This window comes from Loxodonta africana, chromosome 1, assembly GCF_030014295.1.
Source record: "Loxodonta africana isolate mLoxAfr1 chromosome 1, mLoxAfr1.hap2, whole genome shotgun sequence".
NCBI lineage: Eukaryota > Metazoa > Chordata > Mammalia > Proboscidea > Elephantidae > Loxodonta > Loxodonta africana.
The window spans coordinates 128,804,628-128,823,960 of record NC_087342.1 but is presented as its reverse complement, the minus strand read 5'-3'; positions in this window follow the sequence as shown (position 1 = coordinate 128,823,960).

The following is a 19,333-nucleotide window of genomic DNA, read 5'->3' as shown; positions in this document are numbered from 1 at the left end:
AATATATATATAATAAAAAAATAGACATGGTAAAAAAAATTAAAACTTTAAACAACATTTAGAAGGAAAGAAAATGAAGTTTTATTTTTTAATCTTATGCCCTGAAAGAAAAATATATTCTAAAAGACTAAGGGCATTTATGACACTGGGATTTCAAGTGGTAATACTACCAAGTTAAGGCATAAAAGGAAGTTTTGCCCTCATAGGCACAGAAAAGCTTTAACTCACTGAACTAGCATTACCCTTTTAAGTAATAAGTTCTTTAAGGAACTTTTTTTATGTTTCCAAATGGCGATTATCTCCTCCAACTTTTGTTTGTTTGTTTAAGCAAAATCCTTACTAGAAGAGAAAATATCATTGTTCATTCTAAACATGAAGTTAACCTAAGAAAATGAAATAGCTTGATGCAGACAAACTATTTATTATTTATTGAGATATGAAATCAAATATAAAGATATTGCTCTGGTTTCTTTAGCTTTCACCATCAAAAAGTTTCTTTCAATTTTCTGAGTCTGTGTAAATTAAACATTGAGTGTCACATAACATGGATGCAAAATGATACTCAGTAGGACTGGTTGAAAATGTAGAAAAAATTTATTATCATTAATGAACAATTATTGACTCGCTACACTACACACTGTATCCTGGAAGGTACTCTGGAGAGGTTAATGAATAAAAATGTGCTACTCTGCTAAGATTTGGAAATCCAGCAGAATCCACAGATATGTAAACAACTGGATGTTATACCAGGTGGCACAAAATAGGGCAAAGTATTTCATGAACATGATGAAATTCAGGAAGATATCATTAATTCCACTTGAGATAAAGATTAATTGCATCAGGAAACAAACCTTTTAATCCAGACATTAAAAAAAAAAAGTTTTTTTTTTATAGAATTAGTATAATTTTGAGAAAGAGTAAAAGAAGGAGGGCATTTCATGATGAAGAAACAAAAATCTTGGATACCTATGCATTCATGAATTTTTGGCATAAAATGATTAAATTGGGTAGTGTGGCACATGGAAGTATGTTGTAGGATATTAGTTTGGAAGGTAGGTTGGAGGGCCCGATTGAGAAGTGTTTCCATAAATTTAGGTAATAATGAACCAGAATGGTTTTTCAGCAGAAAACAGCAATGATTTGTATTGTGCTTTAAAAAGTTTGTTGCTGATTTTGATGAAAAAGTGGGTAGAAAGGCAAGTACATGCAGACAGGGAGGTCTGTTATAATAATCAGGCAAGACAAGATGTAAGCCTGGACTGTTAGTATCAGTGACTTTTAAAAGAGATGTATTCAAATGACATTACAAAATTAGAAATTTGAGGGGAGCAACAACAAAAAAAGAATGATTGGAATGCAGTGACGCTCTCAATACCAGCTATGAAAATAGCAATGACTAAAACTAGATATCAAAGAATTAAAGGTAGGCTCTTTTAAGTTGTCAATGAGTTATATGCAACGTGGGGTTATATCATTATGTGAGATGACTCCTTCCAGTTAATTAAATTGCAGTTTTTGATTTTTTTGTCATTGTTGTTTAGAAGGGTAGACTCTTATGAAGTCTGATGCAGTGGTCCTGTGTCCAAGACATTATTCTAAGGTTTCAAAGCAATTCTATCCAATATTGATAATCATAAAGTTGAAGTAGTGAATAGAAAAGAGAGGAATTTGAATATGTCAATATTTTGTGTACCAAAATAGGAAAATTATATATACTTGTAGAAATTCTGAAGATGAAAAGATTTTTTTCTATAACTTAAACATGTGTTAAAGTTGAATGTATGATTAATTGCTTGTGAACTCATAAATAAGTATAGAGGTGACAATAGTGAAATACATCAAACTGCACATTTAACTCCTGGAATCACTTTTATTGAAAAGTGCACTCTATAACATATGTAACTTTGAACCATGGCAGCTGTAAAATATAATATTAGTTTATCCTTAGCTTAGAGGGAAAAAAAGAGACAAAAACTGATAATAGTAAAATAACTCTACTTTAATCAAGTAATCAAAATGGCTTTAATTTCCAATCTTTTTACTTTAACAAAAGTCTGAATATTCTATTCTAACCACAAATTCCTGTATAACTAGATCAATTTAAAGTTTAAAAAAAATGGTAAGAAGTCTATAAGAAATGAAATAAATTTTGCTTCCTTTATATCTTATAGGCTACAATATGCATGATGTGAGGTAAAATCTAGACAATTTTGACGCAAATATATTCATATCTATTCTCCAAGAAAAAGTTAAAAGGAATAAGCAGAGTTACAAGGAGCCTGAGTATAAAAGTGGCCATACTTACTATAAATTTTAACCCATTTCTAGATGATGTTAATCTAATTAAAATTCTGGTTATGATGATTTTAATATTTTACTGTATTATACTAGAAAAGTAAGAATAAAGTGGTCATTTTTTAAAATATATGAATTTGCAGATGAAATCTACAAACATCAGTGGTTTTTTGTGTTAAATCAAGTGTCTAAATGTTTAAAACAGTTAAAGAATTACCTTATTTTTATGCATTTAATGAACACTTTCTACATTTGTTTCCCAATCTCACCCTCCTGCCCCTACCCCCAGGGATTTTCTTAAGAACCACAATGCCATTTTCTTTTTTACAGGTTGCTGTAAAAAACAAAAAAACTAGCATGGTGCGCTTATGAAAATTCCCACGGGGGAGGATGTGGTTGGCAAATTTAAGGCACTTTAATTGCATAAAAACACATTATACAATTTTCTAAAATTCCTCAATCCCTATGTATGTGGATATACCCTGCAGTACTTTCATTCTAGACATTCTATTGTTTCTTTGCATGGGGGGAAAAAAAAATCATTAATTTGAAAGTCCTAACCTAAGAAACAAAAGAATAATCGAGGAGGTGGAGACAACATGGTGCTATGGACAGAAACACCATGTGGTCCCTTCACAGCAAAGGCCTGAAAAACTAAGTAAAACAGAGACAAACATCAGTCTTGGAACCCTCAATGTCAAATGAAGAGATAAAGAACTCAGCCAAGCATCAAATGGAATAAGAAACTGACAGAGAACAGAGAGCTCAGAGAAATATGTATAGAGGTCCCCTATCAGCAAATGCAGCATGGATTCGCCATCTTGGACTCCTGTTGGAGATCAGCAGACAGCAAGCACAGGAAAGCAGCTTCACTGAGCTCCCAGCAAGATACAGGGCACCCAGTAACCAAAGATAATGTTCACTTTCCTGCCCCTCATTTTTCTCCTCACTGCTCAGCCTCTGCAGATTCCTGGCTGGCTGTGGTCACTTGGCCGGCCAGGAAGTGCAGGTTTCGCACTTCTTGGATTCACCCTACCTACATCAGAGATTGGCGAACAGGGAGTACGGGAAAGCAGCTTCATGGAGCTCCCAGCAGGAGACAGAACACCCGGTAACCAGTGATATACGATTTCCCATGCCCCGTCCTTCTCCCCGCTGCTGCTTGGTCTCCACCTCTTCCTAGCTGGTTGTAGTCACTCAGCCAGCCACGAAGAGTAGGGCCCATGCCACTTGAATTCACCATGCATACACTGGCTGGCTCCATCAGTGCCATTTCTTTGTTGCAGGTATTACTTTTTTCTGCTTCTTTCGGTTTACTCCCTGCCTCTCACCATTCCCCCTCCTTTCTCTTGAACACTTGACTCCATGTGCCAGCTTTGCTTCTTCTTGAAAGGCTGTGAAATGCTGCTCAGCTGAGGAACTGCTTAGCTGGACTGAACTGACTGAGCTGCCATGTTGGTGGGATCCCCAGAGCCCCCCCTGCTTTTTTTTTTGTTGTTTCGTTCTGCTTGTTTGTTTTCTTTTTCTTTTTGAGGCTTGGGAGCCTCTTCTAGCCAGACTGTACTGTTTGACTTGGAAGCCCCTTCCCCATTCTCTGCAGCCATGCCAGTGGGAACCATGGTGGCATTTCCTTTTTTAATTTTTCTTTTGTTCTTTTTGTTTGTTTTCTTTTTGCAGCTTGGGGGCCACTTTTAGCCAGACTGTACTGGGTGGCCTGGGAGCCACTTCTCCTGGCTTTGCAGCCACACTGTTGGGGCCCCTAGGGGCTTTACTTTCTTTCTAATTTTTATGTTATTTTTTTCTTTTCCAATTTCTTTTTCTCCTTTTCTTGCTTTCTCATCTCTCCACTCCAACAGCAAGCTCCTTTATTTTTTTTAAAAAATTTTTGTATGTTTGTTTTTGGCTCTTTGTTTCTCTCTCCTTTCTCTCTTCTTCCCATACCCACCTTAGCTCCATACATCATACATGCCCCCCTCTTTCCTGCCTACCTGCACCACGTACTGAACATCATACCCCTGAGCAGCACAGGCACGGCCTATTGGAACCTGTCCTGCACTGATTCAAGCCTGCCCTGCCGGCTCTAGTACATTTCGCAAACAGCACATCCCAGCCCCTCCCTTCAGCTGGAACAGCCCTGCTACACCATAACTGAGTCACTGACCCTGCCCATTGGCCAAGGAAGTGAAAAGTTTCATGCCTACAGATGAGCAAACAACAAAGAATGCACAGCCCACCTGTTCAGATGTAACCAAATAAAACAAGAAAGCAGGATGAAACAAACAAATCTAAAATCAATAAATGAAGAAAATAACTACTGAATGTCCCAAAGACAATAGACAATATGAAAACATATTAAAAAACAGGTCAGGATGGTTCCAGTAGGCATCCAAAATAAAACATCAAATGACTTCCAGTAGAAGAAACAGTACTGGAACTACCTGATAGGGAATTCAAATCCCTAATATTCAAACTTATCCAAGAGTTGAAGCAAAAAGCAGGAAAAATGAGGGTAAAAATAGACAGAAATATGGAAAATGCAGACAGATTCATGGAAAATACAGACCAAAAAAAATGAAAGAATTCAGGAAAACTATACAGGAACAAAATGCCAAAATAAATTCACAACTGAAATCATACAAAAACAGCAATTAGAAATCCAAAAGATAAACAACAAGATTTCAGAAATGGACAGTTTCATCGAAGGACTAAGGGGCAGATTTGAAACAACAGGAGACAGGATCAGTGAATTAAAGACAAACATTTGGCAACAACTTTATTTGAAGAAAAATTAGAAAGAGGAATGAAGGAAAATGAAGAAAACCTGAGAATTATGTGGGATACAATCAAAAGCAAAAATCTGCAAGTGATTGGAGTTCCAGAACAGGGAGAGAAAACAGAAAACGCAGAGAAGATCATTGAAGAATTGCTGACAGAAAATTTCCCTAATGTAATGAAAAATGAAAACCTGACCATTCAAGAAGCTCAATGAACCTTACGTAGGAAAATCACCAATGCATATCATAATCACACTCACTAAAACCAAAGACAAAGAGAGAATCTTGAGAGCAGCTCAAGAAAAACAAAAACTCAAGTACAGGGGCAAAAATATGACTAAACTCTGATTATTCAGCAGAAATCATGCAGGCAAGAAGGCAATGGAATGAAATATACAAAACACTGAAAGAAAAAAATTGTCAACCAAGAATAATATATCATGCAAAACTCTCATTCAAATATGATGGTGAAATTAGGACTTTTCCAGATAAAAAGAAATTAAGGGAATATGGAAAAACCAAACCAAATTTACAAGAATTATTAAAGGAAGTCATTTTGTTTGAGAACAAACAACATCAGAACACAGCCTGAATTTAGGATACAAGATTGTACCAGCCAGATACCAACCTAGGAAATGAACTCTCAAGGACTGTCTAAAACCAAAAGAATTACAACAGGGAACCAGAGAGGTTAATGTGTAAATGACAACAACATCAGAACAATAAAAGAGAGAATAAATGGTGTAGGTAGAGAACTTTCTAATGGACAGGAAGGCAAGGTGATACCAACTAATAAGAGACTGGCTCAAACCTAGGAGGAAAAGGGTAAATTTCAAGGTAACCACAAAGAAAGTTAACAAATGTGCTCATCAAAATAAAGTAGAAAAACATGAAGTCTCAGTAAAATCTACAAAAACAAAAGAAATGAAAAAAAAAAAAAAACCCACAAACGAAAGGAATTCAGCACAGGAGAATAAGAGGAAAAAAGAAAAAGTCAGCACCACAAAAAAAACCCAAAAAAAACACTACAAAATGATAGCAATAAACTCACATCTATCAATAATTACACTGAATGTAAATGGCCTAAATGCACCCATAAAGAGACAGAAAGTGACAGAGTAGTTAAAACAAACGAACAACAACAAAAAAGGATCCATCCATATGCTGTCTACAAGAGACATACCCTAGAAACAAAGACATAACTGTAATGAACATCTACAGACCCAATGACAGGGCTAGAAAATATATAAAACAAACTCTAACAGCACTGGAAACAGAAATTGACAGTTCCACAAAAATGGTAGGAGACTTCAACACACCACTCTCAGTAAAGGTCAGAACATCTAGAAAGAAACTGAACAAAGATACAGAAGAGCTAAAGGGCACAATCAGCCAACTTGATCTCATAGACATATATAGAACACTCCACCCAATAGCTACAAAGTCCATATTCTTTTCCAGCACACGTGGAATTTTCTCCAGAATAGACCACATCTTAGGCCATGCAGCAACCCTCAACAAAATTGAAAATACTGAGATAATACAAAGTGTCTTCTCTGACCACAATGCCATAACAACAGGAAGAGAAAGGAAAAAAAATCGGTTACATGGAAAGTGAATAACACCCTGCTTAAAAACCACTGGGTAATAGAAGAAATCAGAGATGGAATAAAAAAAATTCCTAGAATCAAAGGGGAATGAAAGCACATCACACCAAAACCTTTGGGACATAGCAAAGACAGTGCTAGAGGTCAATTTATAGAAATAGATGCACACATCAAAATAGAACATAGAGACAAAATCAAAACATTAGCTACACAATTCGAAAAAATGGAGAACAGCAAAAGAAGCCCAAAGCCACTGGAAGAAAGGAAATAATAAAGATCAGAGCAGAAATAAATAAAATAGAGAATAGAAAAACAATAGAAAGAATCAACAAAACCAAAAGTTGGTTCTTTGAAAGGATCAACAAAATTGACAAATCACTGGCCACACTGACAAAAGAAAAACAGAAGAGGATGCAAATAACACAAAAAAGAAATGAAATGGGGGACATCAAAACAGACTCAACTGAAATAAAAAAGGATCATTAACAGAGTATTATGAAAAACTATAATCCAACAAATTGGAAAACCTAGAGGAAATGGACAAATTTCTAGAAACACACTGTCTACCCAAACTAATACAAAATGATGTTGAAAATCTGAATAGACCCATAACAAGAGAAGAGATTGAAAAGGTAATAAAAAAATTCTCAACAAAAAAAGCCCTGGACCAGGTGGCTTCACTGGAGAATTCTACCAAACAGTCAGAGAACTTACAACGATACTACTTAAACTATTTCAGAACATAGAAAAGGAAGCAATACTTCTGAATTCATTCTATGGAGCCAGCATAGACCAGGCAAAAACACCACAAAAAAAAAAAAAGAAAATCACAGACCAATATCTTTCATAAATATAGATGGAAAAATTCTCAACAAAATTCTAGCTAATAGAATTCAGCCCCATATCAAAAAAATAATATACCACGACCAATTAGGATTCATACCAGGTATGAAAGGATGGTTCAACATTTGAAAATCAATCAATGTAATCCACCACATAAATAAAAGGAAAGAAAAGAATCACAGGATCTTCTCAATGGGTGCAGAAAATCATCTGACAAAGTCCAACACCCATTGCTGATAAAAACTCTCAATAAAATAGGTATAGAAGGAAAATTTCTCATCATGATGAAGGGCATCTGTATGAAACCAACAGCCAACATCATTTTTAATGGACAGAGGCTGAAATCATTCCTCCTGAAAACAAGAACAAAACAAGGATGCATTTTATCACCACTCCTGTTTAACATTGTGCTGGAAGTTCTAGTTAAAGCAATAAGGCAAGAAAAAGAAATAAAGAGCATCCCAATTGGTAATGAAGAAGTTAAACTGTCCCTATTTGCAGAAGATTTGATACTATACATAGAAAATTCAAAAGACTCCATGAGAAAGCTACTGGAACTAATAGAAAGATTCAGCAGAGTGGCAGGATACAAGATAAACACACAAAAATCAATCAGATTCCTATATGCCAATAAAGGGAACAGTGAAAAGGAAATTGCAAAAACAATACCATATGTAATATGTAATAGCCACTAAAAAAATAAAATACGAAAAAATCTAACCAGGATGTAAAAGACCTGTACAAAGAAAACTACAAAACACTACTGCAAGAAACCAAAAGAGATCTATGTAAATGGAAAAGCATACCATCTCATGGATAGGTAGAATCAACGTTGTAAAAATGACAGTTCTACCCAAAGCAATTTACAAATACAACGCAATCCCAATCCAAATACCAACAACATTCTTTAAAGAGGTGGAAAACTAATTATTAACTTTATAGGGAAAGGGAAGAAGCCCTAGATAAGTAAAGCACTATTGATGAAAAAGAATAAAGTAGGAGGACTTGCGCTACCTTACCTCAGAACCTACTGTAGAGCTATGGTAGTCAAAACAGTATGGTATTTGTACAACTATAGATACATTAACCAATGGAACAGAATTGAGAACCCAGATGTAAATCAATCCACCTATGGTCACCTGAACTTTGACAAGGGCCCAGCATCCATCAAATGGGGAAAAGACAGTCTTTTTAACAAATGGTGCTGGGAAAACTGGATGTCCATCTGCAAAACAATGAAACAGGACCCATACCTCAAACCATCCACAAAAACTAATTCAAAATGGATTAGAGGCCTAAATACAAAGCCAAAAACTATAAAGTTCATAGAAGAAAAAATAGGATCAATACTAGAGGCCCTAATGCAGGGCGTTAACAGGATACGAACCATAACCAACAACACACAAACTCCAGAAGATAAGCTAAATAAGTGAGATTTTCTAAAAATTAAGTACTTCTGCTCATCAAAAGAATTCACCACAAGAGTAAAAAGAGAAACTACAAACTGGGAAAAAAAATTGGGGGTACTACAAATTAGACAAAATTCTAATCTCTAAAATCTACAGGGAAATCCAACACCTCTACAATAAAAAGGCAAGTGATTCAATTAAAAAATGGGCAAAGGAAATGAACAGACAGTTCATGAAAGAAGACATTCAAGTGGCCAACAGACACATGAGGAAATGTTCGTTATCACCAGCCATTATAGAAATGCAAATCAAAGCCACAATGAGATACCATCTCACCCCTGCATTACTCACACACACACACAAACCAGGAAATAACAAATGTTGGAGAGACTTCAGGGAGATATGAACCCTTATGCACTGCTGATGGGAATGTCAAATGATACAACCATTCTGGAAAATGATATGGTGCATATTTAGAAAGCTAGAAATAGAAATACCATACAATACAGCAGTCCCACTCCTAGGAATATATCCTAGAGAAATAAGAGTCATCACAGGAATAGACATATATGCACACCCATGTTCATTGCCGCATTGTTCACAATAGCTAGAAGATGGCAACAACCTAGATGCCCATCAACAGATGAGTGGATAAACAGATTATGGTACATACACACAATGGAGTGTTGCGCAATGATAAAGAACAATGGTGAATCTGTGAAGCATCTCATAATATGGATCTGGAAGGCATTATGCAGAGTGAAATAAGTCAATCACAAAAGAACAAATGTTGTATGAGACCACTACTGCAAAAACTCACAAAAAGATTTACACCCGAAAAGAAACAATCTTTGATGGTTTTGGTGGAGGGAAGGGGTGAGGATGGAAAAACACTAAATAGACAATCGATGAGTGGTAACTTTGGTGAAGGGTAAGACAGTACACAATACTGGGGAAGCCAGCACAACTTGTACAAGGCAAGGTCATGGAAGCTCCATACCAAAAACCAAACAAAACCCATTGCCATCAGGTAGACTCCAACTCTTAGCGACCTTATAGGACAGAGTAGAACAGGAGTTTCTAAGGAGCGCCTGGTAGATTTGAACTGCCGACTTTTTGGTTAGTAGCTGTAGCTCTTATCCACTAAGCCACCAGTCCGTAGACACATCCAAACTCCCCGAGGGACTGAATTTCTAGGCTGAAGGCTGTGGGGATCATGGTCTCGGGGAACATCTACTCAATTGGCATAATATAATTCATAAAGAAAATATTCTACATTTTACTTTGGTGAGTAGCATCTGGGGTCTTAAAAGTCTGTGAGTGGCCATCCAAGATACTCTACTAGTCTCACCCCTTCAAGAGAAAGGAAGAATGAAGAAAGCTAAACATACAAGGGAAAGATCAGTCCAAAGGACTAATGGACCACATCCACCACAGCCTCCACCAGACTGAATTCAGTACAGCTAGATGGTGCCCAGCTACCACCACTGACTGCTCTGACAGGAATCACAATAGAGGGTCCCAGACAGTGCTGGAGAAAAATGTAGAATGAAATTCTAACTCACAAAAAAAGACCAGACTTACTGACCTGACCCAGACTGGAGAAACCCCAAGACTATGGCCCCCGGACACCGTTTAGCTCAGTAATGAAGTCACTCCTGAGGTTCACCCTTCAGCCAAAGATTGGATAACCCCATAAAACAAAACAAGACTAAAGGGACACACCAGCCCTGGGTAAGGACTAGAAGGGAGGAGGGAACAGGAAAGCTGATAATAGGGAACCCAAGGTTGAGAAGGGAGAATGTTGACATGTCGTGGGGTTGTTAACCAACTTCATGAAACAATAAGTGTACTAACTGTTTAATGAGAAGCTAGTTTTTTTTTTTTTTTTTCTGTAAACCTTCATCTAAAGTACAATAAAAAATAAAATAAAATAAGACATTTTATGGAAGAAAAAAGAATAATTGATCCTGTTTATGTCTTTTAGCAACTTTATGTTTTTTTTCAGTCCCAAGTTTGACGGTTTATTTATTTATTTATTTATTTTTCTACACTTGCCTCTGATTCAGATACTGCTTTGCTTCCTTTTCTATCTGTAGAGAAAAATATTTTACTGAATGATCTTCTGGAATGTCCATGTTATATGTTAAATAGCTCTATGTTAAAATATCATTGTCCTTTTCTTTCAGATGCCAAAAATCTAGAAAAGCAGTCCATTACGACAGTTTCTCTCTTGTGGTAATTTTTATATCTTTCATGACCCTTGTGGGGAAAATTTTCTACGTGGTCAATGGTAAATTAGATGAGTAATTTCTGTTATTTTTAATGGGCACTATGGTGTGATTGTGTTCAGATAGAACAAAAAATTTACACTTGGATGAGTAGAGAATGCTTCAGGGAAAGGACATGGAATTGATATATTTAATTTTCCTCTTGAAATTGAATAAGCAGAATTGGACATTTTAAAAAGCTCAGTTAATCAACTGACAAATGAAATTTTAAGTTAGAAGTACAGACTTTTTATTTCTCCACCATAGAAGCTGTTCTCTCTCAATTTCAAAGAGCTGTGTTGCATTAATACAATGAATAACAGGAAAAGAAAATGCAGGATACATAAGAAAAAGACACCAGCAGAGAGAAGATTAAACTACATTGCTCTTATTTTATAATTTTGATGATGTCACTTGATTTATTAATCTCTTAAATCATTCCCTTCAAAGCAAATATCTTCTATTTTAATTTTGAAGGAAAAGAACAAGATACAACCTAAATTTAATTTTTCCCTAGAGAATACTATGAAATCTGTTGTTATTGTGGTTGTTAGCTGCTCTTAAGTAGGTTCCCACTCACAACATAATGACCACAGCCACAAAAGAAACACTGCCCTGTCCCGTGCCATTCTCACAATCTGCGCTGTGTCTGAGCCCATTGTTGCAACCACTACGCCAATCCATCTCCTTGAGGGTCTTCTTCTTTTTCACTGACCCTCTACTTTACTGAGCATAATTTCCTTCTTCAGGGACTGGTCCCTCCTGTTAACATGTCAAGAATATGGGAGACATAGTCTTTCCATCCTCGCCATTAAGGAGCATTCTGGCTGTACTTTCTCCAAGACAGATTGGTTCATTCTTTTGGCAATGCATGGTATATTCAGTACTCTTTGTCAACAGCATAATTCAGATGCATTGACTCTTCCTTGATCTTCCTTATTCATTGCCCACCTTTTGCGTACATATAAGGTGATTGAAAACATCGTGGCTTGAGTCAGGCACACCTTAGTCCTTATGATGATATCTTTGCTTTGCAGACACTTTAATGAGATCTTTTGCGGCAGATTTGCCCAATGCAATATGTCCTTTGATTTCTTGACTGCTCCTTGTATGGGCATTGATTGTGGAGACAAGTAAAATGAAATCCTGATAATTTCAATCTTTTCTCCTTTTATTACGATGTTGCTCATCTCTCCATTTGTGAGGATTTTTGTTTTCTTTATGTTGAGGTGTAATCCACACTGAAAGCTGTTGTCTTTGATCATCACTGTTAAGTGCTTCAAGTCCTCTTTGCTATTAGCAAGTAAGGTTGTGTCATCTGCATATCTCAGGTTGTTAACGAGTTTTCCTCCATCTTGATGCAGTGTTTTTCTTTATATAGTCCAGCTTCTCAGATTATTTGCTTGGCATATAAATCGAATAAATATGGTAAAAGGACATAATCCTGGTACACATCTTTCCTGATTTTCAACCATGCAGTATCCTCTTATTCTGTTTGAATGACTGCCTCTTGGTCTATGTACAGGTTCCCCATCAGCACAATTAAGTGCTCTGGAATTCCCATTCTTCACAATGTAATCCATAATCTGTTATGATCCACACAGTCGAATGCTTTTGCATAGTCAATAAAACACAACTAAACATCTTTCTGGTAGTCTGTGCTTTCAGCCAAGATATGTCTTACATTAGCAATGATATCCCTCATTCCACATCCTCTTCTAATTAGGCTTGAATTTCTGGCATTTCCCTATCGATGTTTTGCTGCAAACACTTTTGAATTATCTTCAGCATAATTTTACTTGCATGTGATATTAATGATACCATTTGATAATTTCTGCATTCCATTGGATCATCCCTTCTAAGGAATGGTCACAAATATGGATCTCTTCCAGTTGGTTGGCCAAGTAGTTGTCTTCCAATATTCTTGGCATAGATGAATGAGCACTTGCAGCATTGCATTTGTTTGTTGAAACATTTTAATTGGTATTCTATCAATTCCTGGAGGTTTGTTTTTGCCAATACCTTCTGTTCATCTTAGACTTCTTCTTTCAGTATCATAGGTTCTTGTTCATATGCTACCTACTGAAATGTTTGAATGAAGACCAATTCTTTTTGCTACAGTGATTTTGTGTTTTCCTTCCACCTTCTTTTGATGCTTCCTGTGTCACTCAATATTTTGCCCAGAGAATAGTTCAAGATTGCAACTTGAGGCTTGACTTTTATCTTCAGTTCTTTCTTCTTGAGAAATGCTGAGTGCGTTCTTCTCTTTTGGTTTTCTAATGCTAGGTCTTTGGACATGTTATTATAATACTTTGTCTTCTTGAGTTACTATTTTAAATTTTCTGTTCAACTTTTTTACTTCATCATTTCTTCCTTTTAGACTAAGACAGACTAGGAAGAAATGTCTGGTGAGCTACTTCCAAGAATTAGACAATGAATCATAATGGTACAATCCCATTGTGCACGGGGATACCATGTCCATAGTCAACTTAAAGGCAGCTAACAATGTCTACATATAGATATATATTATATATATTATACTTATCATATATATCACATATGCCCTTTATAATATATATAAACAGTTCTTGATTATAACTTAGTTCATAAACTCAGTTCAATGAATTTAGAACCATTTATTGAAATGGTAATCCTTTATGAGTCAGAATCAACTCAACAGCAGTGGGTTCAGTTTTGGTTTTGGTTTTCCCCTCTGAAGTGCAATATCAATCTGTTCATTAGTCTAGTAATGTTTTTAGTTCTGTTTTTGAGCACTATTCTGTGTCACTGCTCTACTTTCTATCTTTGCACCAATACTATAAGTGATACTGATAGTATTGGTCCATGAACTGCACTTGAAAAACCATTGGGTTAGGTTACAAATATCAAAATATATTTCTTAAAAAGATTCATTATTTTACAGGGAAAAGTCAGTATATTTAACAAACAGTGCTGGCATAACTGGATTTCCATCTGCAAAAAAATGAAACAAGACCCATACCTCACATCATGCACAAAAACTAACTCAAAATGGATCAAAGACCTAAATATAAAATATAAAATGGTAAATACCATGGAAGAAAAAATAGGGACAACAATAGGAGCCCTAATACCCGTCATTAACAGAATACAAAACATAAGCTATCTATGTACAAACACCAGAAAAGAAACTAGATAAGTGGGAACTCCTGAAAGTCAAACACTTATGATCATTCAAAGATTTCACCAAAAGAGAAAAAAAGACAACCTACAGATTGGGAAAAAATATTTGGCCTACATATAGGATCAGGGTCTAATCTCTAAAATACTCAAGATTTTGCAAAACTTTAAGCACAGAAAGACAAATAACCCAGTTAAAAAAATGAGCAAAGGATATGAACAGGCACTTCGCCATAGAAGACATTCAGGTGGCTAACAGACACATGAGGAAATGCTCACGATCATTGGCCATTAGACAAGCACAAATCAAAATTACAATGAGGTACCATCTCACTCACCCCAAAAAGGCTAGTATTAATCCAAAAACCACAGAATAATAAATGTTGGAGAGGTTGTGAAGAGACTGGAACACTTATACTGGTATACACTGCTGCTGGGAATGTAAAAAGGTACAATCACTTTGGAAATCAATTTGGCACTTCCTTAAAAAGCTAGAAAGTGAAGCACCATTATCCAGCAATCCCACTCTTTGGGATATATCCTAGCAAAATAAGAGCCATCACACAAATAAATATATGCAAACCCATGTTCATTGCAGCACTGCTTACAATAGCAAAAAGATGGAGACAACCTAGGTGCCCATCAACAGATGAATGGATAAACAAATTATGGTATATTCACACAATGGAAAAGTATGCAATGATAGAACACAACAATGAATTCTCAAAACATGGGCGAATCTGGAAGGCATTATGCTGAGTGAAATTAGTCAGCCACAAAAGGACAAATATTGTATGAGACAACTATTATAAGAACTCAAGATTTAAACACAGAACAAAACATATCTCAATAGTTATGAGGTTGGAGGGGAGGGAGAAGGGAATTCACTAACTAGATATTAGATAAGAATTATCTTAGGCGAAGGGAAGGACAACACACAATACAGGGGAAATCAGCAGAACTGGACTAAGCCAAATGCTAAGAAATTTCCTGAACACAACCAAAAACACTTCGAGGGATAGTGTAACAGGTGTGAGGCTCTGGGGACCATGGTTTCAGGGCACATCTAGGTCAATTGGCATAATAAAGTTTACTAAGAAAATGTGCTGCGTTCCACTTTGGTAAGTGGTATCTGGAGCCTTAAAAGCTTGCGAGCAGCCAGCCATCTAAGACGCATTAATTGGTCCCAAGGAACAAAGAAGAATGAAAAACATCGAAGACACAAGGAAAATATTAACCCAAGAGACAAAAGGGACCACATAACCAGAGACTCCATCAGCCTGAGACCAGAAGAACTAGATGGTGCCCTGCTACTACTAATGAGTCCCCTGACAGGGACACAACAAAGAGTCTCTGACAGAGCAGAAGAAAAGAAGGGTGCAGAACTCAAATTCATGTAATGAGACCAGACTTAATGGTCTGACTGAGGCTTGAGGAACCACAGAAGACATGGCCCTTGGACTCTCTGTTAACCCAAAACTAAAACCATTCCTGAAGCCAACTCTTCAGACAAAGAATTAAGTGGGCTATAAGACATAAAATGATACTTGTGAAGAGTGTGTTTCTTAGTTCAAGTTGATAAACGAGACTAAATGGGCACCTCCTGTCCGGAGGCAAGGTGAGAAGGCAGAAAGGGACAGGAGTTGGTTGAATGGACACGGGAAATCTGGGTGGAAAGGAGGAATGTGCAGTCATAGGGACAGCAACTAGGGTAACATAACAATGTGTGTATAAATTTTTGTATGAGAAACTAACTTGAGTGTAAACTTTACCTCAAGCAAAAAAAAAAAAAAAAAACTCATTATTTTAAAACCTGCCAAGCATTCAACTTTGCTTTGGCTACCTTTGCAATTCAAAGTAGCTAGCCAGAAACTGTTCCTAAACATTCTACAATAATATACAACAGTTCATCTATGGTGAAATGCATCACTGCAGATAGAAACAGCAGAATGATGAGACTGAGCACAAAACTTATAATGAAAAGATATATGATAAAATATGTGCTATTAATAGAGGTTTATCTTTTGCCAGTTTTCTACTAGAAATAAAGAGTAGACAAATATGAGTGTGCACTTAATATTAATACTGTTTTTATTCTTCTTGTAAGGATTTATTCATGAAGGAATTTGAATTTAAGATTAAAAACTTTGTATCTTTTCTTTGAGGACTCAAAATATAAATACCTAATGTTTTTTGGAGGTGGTAGAATGAAAGGCAATCTATGTGTTCTACATGTGACCAGTTACCAAATAGGATTGCCTCTGAATTTATTTGATGTTACATATATATATATATAAATACTGCTCAAATAAATATTTGTTTAAATATTTTATCTAAATGTTATTCTGAACTTACTTCTAAGAGAGATAGTGATAAATATGTACATATATATGTACTTATATACATATATATATAAAAGTTGTTTCCCTCAAGTCAATTCTGACTCATAAGGACCCTATAAGATGGAGTAGAACTGCCCCATAGGGTTTCCAAGGAGTGGCTGGTGGATTCAAACTGTCAACCTTTTGGTTAGCAGCCAAGTTCTTAACCACCGTGCCACCAAGGTTCCATATATAATCCATGTTTTGTGATATATGTGTGTGTGTGTGTATATATATATACACACACACATACATATATATGTAGATATATCTCAAAATGTTTCAAAAAAATACATGATAGATTTATCTCCCAGTTTTTAACACTTTTTAACCAGATATTCTGCATGTTGTGTTTAGTTGCAAATGACACTCCATATCCATAACCAGTCAACACAGTCTTCCCTTGCAAGTTGTAATCTTCATCCTTAATTGTTGCGCTTTACCTCTGTGGGACAAACGACATCTATTCATGGATGATAAAAAAAAAAAAAAATGCGTTGTACAAATTAATCCCTGTTCTGTAAACTGGAACTCTTTAGAGGTGCTGATTGTACCTCTGTGGGGAGGTCTGTCCTGTGTAAATGCAATTAATTCATCTTTGCTCACTGATGTCCTGAGATATGATATTTGCCAAAACAGTATTTATCTAGGAGCAACTCATTCTAATGGCAAGTTTGGGAAGCAGATTTTTTATACCATTTTCATAAGTGCTTACTTCACTTAGGAAATCCTTAAGGCAGGATTTAAGTTTTATTGGTTTTTAGTTGCCGGTGCACAATTTTAAACCTTGTGCCAATTTTGAAGACACTCTTAATCCTACCTGGAAGTTAAGAATTATTGAGCATTTCAATTTTACAGGAGAAGTAAAGAGTTCAAAAGAGCTTGCAGGTGGGGAGAGAGTATCACCAGAAAAATCACAAAGATGGTGTAGTTATTGACAGCTTCTGGAGTTCCTAAGGGGTAGTAGGATGTTAAAACAGGAACTTTTGCTAAGGAACTAGATAAAATAGATATATGATTTGTGAAATGAAAAAAAATCCACAGCAAAAAAAAAAAAAAGTAGCATGAATGAAAAAAAAAAAAAAACCTGAATGGGCCCACAAGCCACAAACCACAAACTATTCAATATATTGTGAAGGCAATTGGACTGATTTCATCTGCATACATTTGAACATAGATAAAAGTAACCTTATTTTTTCTGTGAATTCTGTTTTGCATGTTGAAATCTGTGCCATTTTCTTGAAGCATTTTTTAGAAAGTAAGATCAAATTAAATAGAGATTGTCACTGATTGCAGTTGGCTGGACCTTAGGGTGAGCTGGACTTAATTTAAGGATGATTAGCACCACCCAATAACCTCATTTCCTAATCTTTGCCAGTGAATTCCCCGCCCTGACAAAGACTCAAGCTCTTCTGATTTCATATTCTCCTGCCTTGATTATTCCGCCGCTTTGTGTGATGTGTTCACAGCCAGAAGGAGGGGCGTGGGGGTGTTCTGTAAGTATGCGTAAATTATCCTGAGGAGTCCCTGAATTGCAGTTGCTCACTGCACATCCAATGGTTGGTAGGATGGCTTTTTGGTGGTGATAAAAAATATGGTGGCATATTTAATTGTGCACATTAGAGTTTAATAATTTTGTAATGTTCCTGAGTTATCTTCAAAGATGGCTTTTTCTTTTTTCTTCTCCAGAAACTGATAGCTTCAGGTAAAAATCTTTGGCTTGGCACAAAAGTCACTTTGAAGCACTTTGGACTGGTTCCCAGATCTGCTGTGCCTTTCTTTTTCTTTCTTTTTTTTTTCCTATTTAGTGACATCAGCATTTTATATTTCAATATTTATTCTAAGGAAAATGTAATTTTCAAAGCTAAATGTACGATGACGTTAAATTGGCAACATTGAGGAGATAACAAAAACATCTCACTGTGCTTTATGTCCTTTTAAAATTGTGTGATAGAGAAACAAATAAAGGAGATGGATTTATTAATCAAACCTAGTTTATGAAATTGGTAATGCATAAAAGGGTTTTCTCAAGCTAAAAAATTTGCAAGTTGTTACTTCTCTTCTTTCAAATGTGACTTATCATTGAATATCACAAAATTAAGTCTATCTCATATACAAGAGAAATGCTTTGCATTTAAAATTCAAGGAAATATCCTTTGTTGAGAGCTTATATGACAAATGTTGCTGAGGTGGCAGGAAATTGTACAATTTAGTTCAAATATGTTGACACTGAAAATGACTAGGCTTATTCTATACTGGATGTTAGATGCATTATAAGTGACTGGACTTTTAAACTAGGGCTTTATATGAATTAGGTAGGTAAGTACAGTCTGAAAATGTAAAACTAGAATAAAATTTTCCAAGCTTTATATACTTTAAGTGCATTATTTTTTGTGTCCGCAGTAAATTAAACAAGTAAGAAACTATATAAATACTTAACCGTAGACAAACTTGGTTTATGGCAATATACTGGTTATTATGGGATCTATCAAGAAGTGTGATATTGATTCCTTAGTTTAAGGAGTTACTGATATTTTTAGAAAAGGAGAAAGTAATGTAAATGGGAAAATTATATTAAAGTTCAAATTAACAATA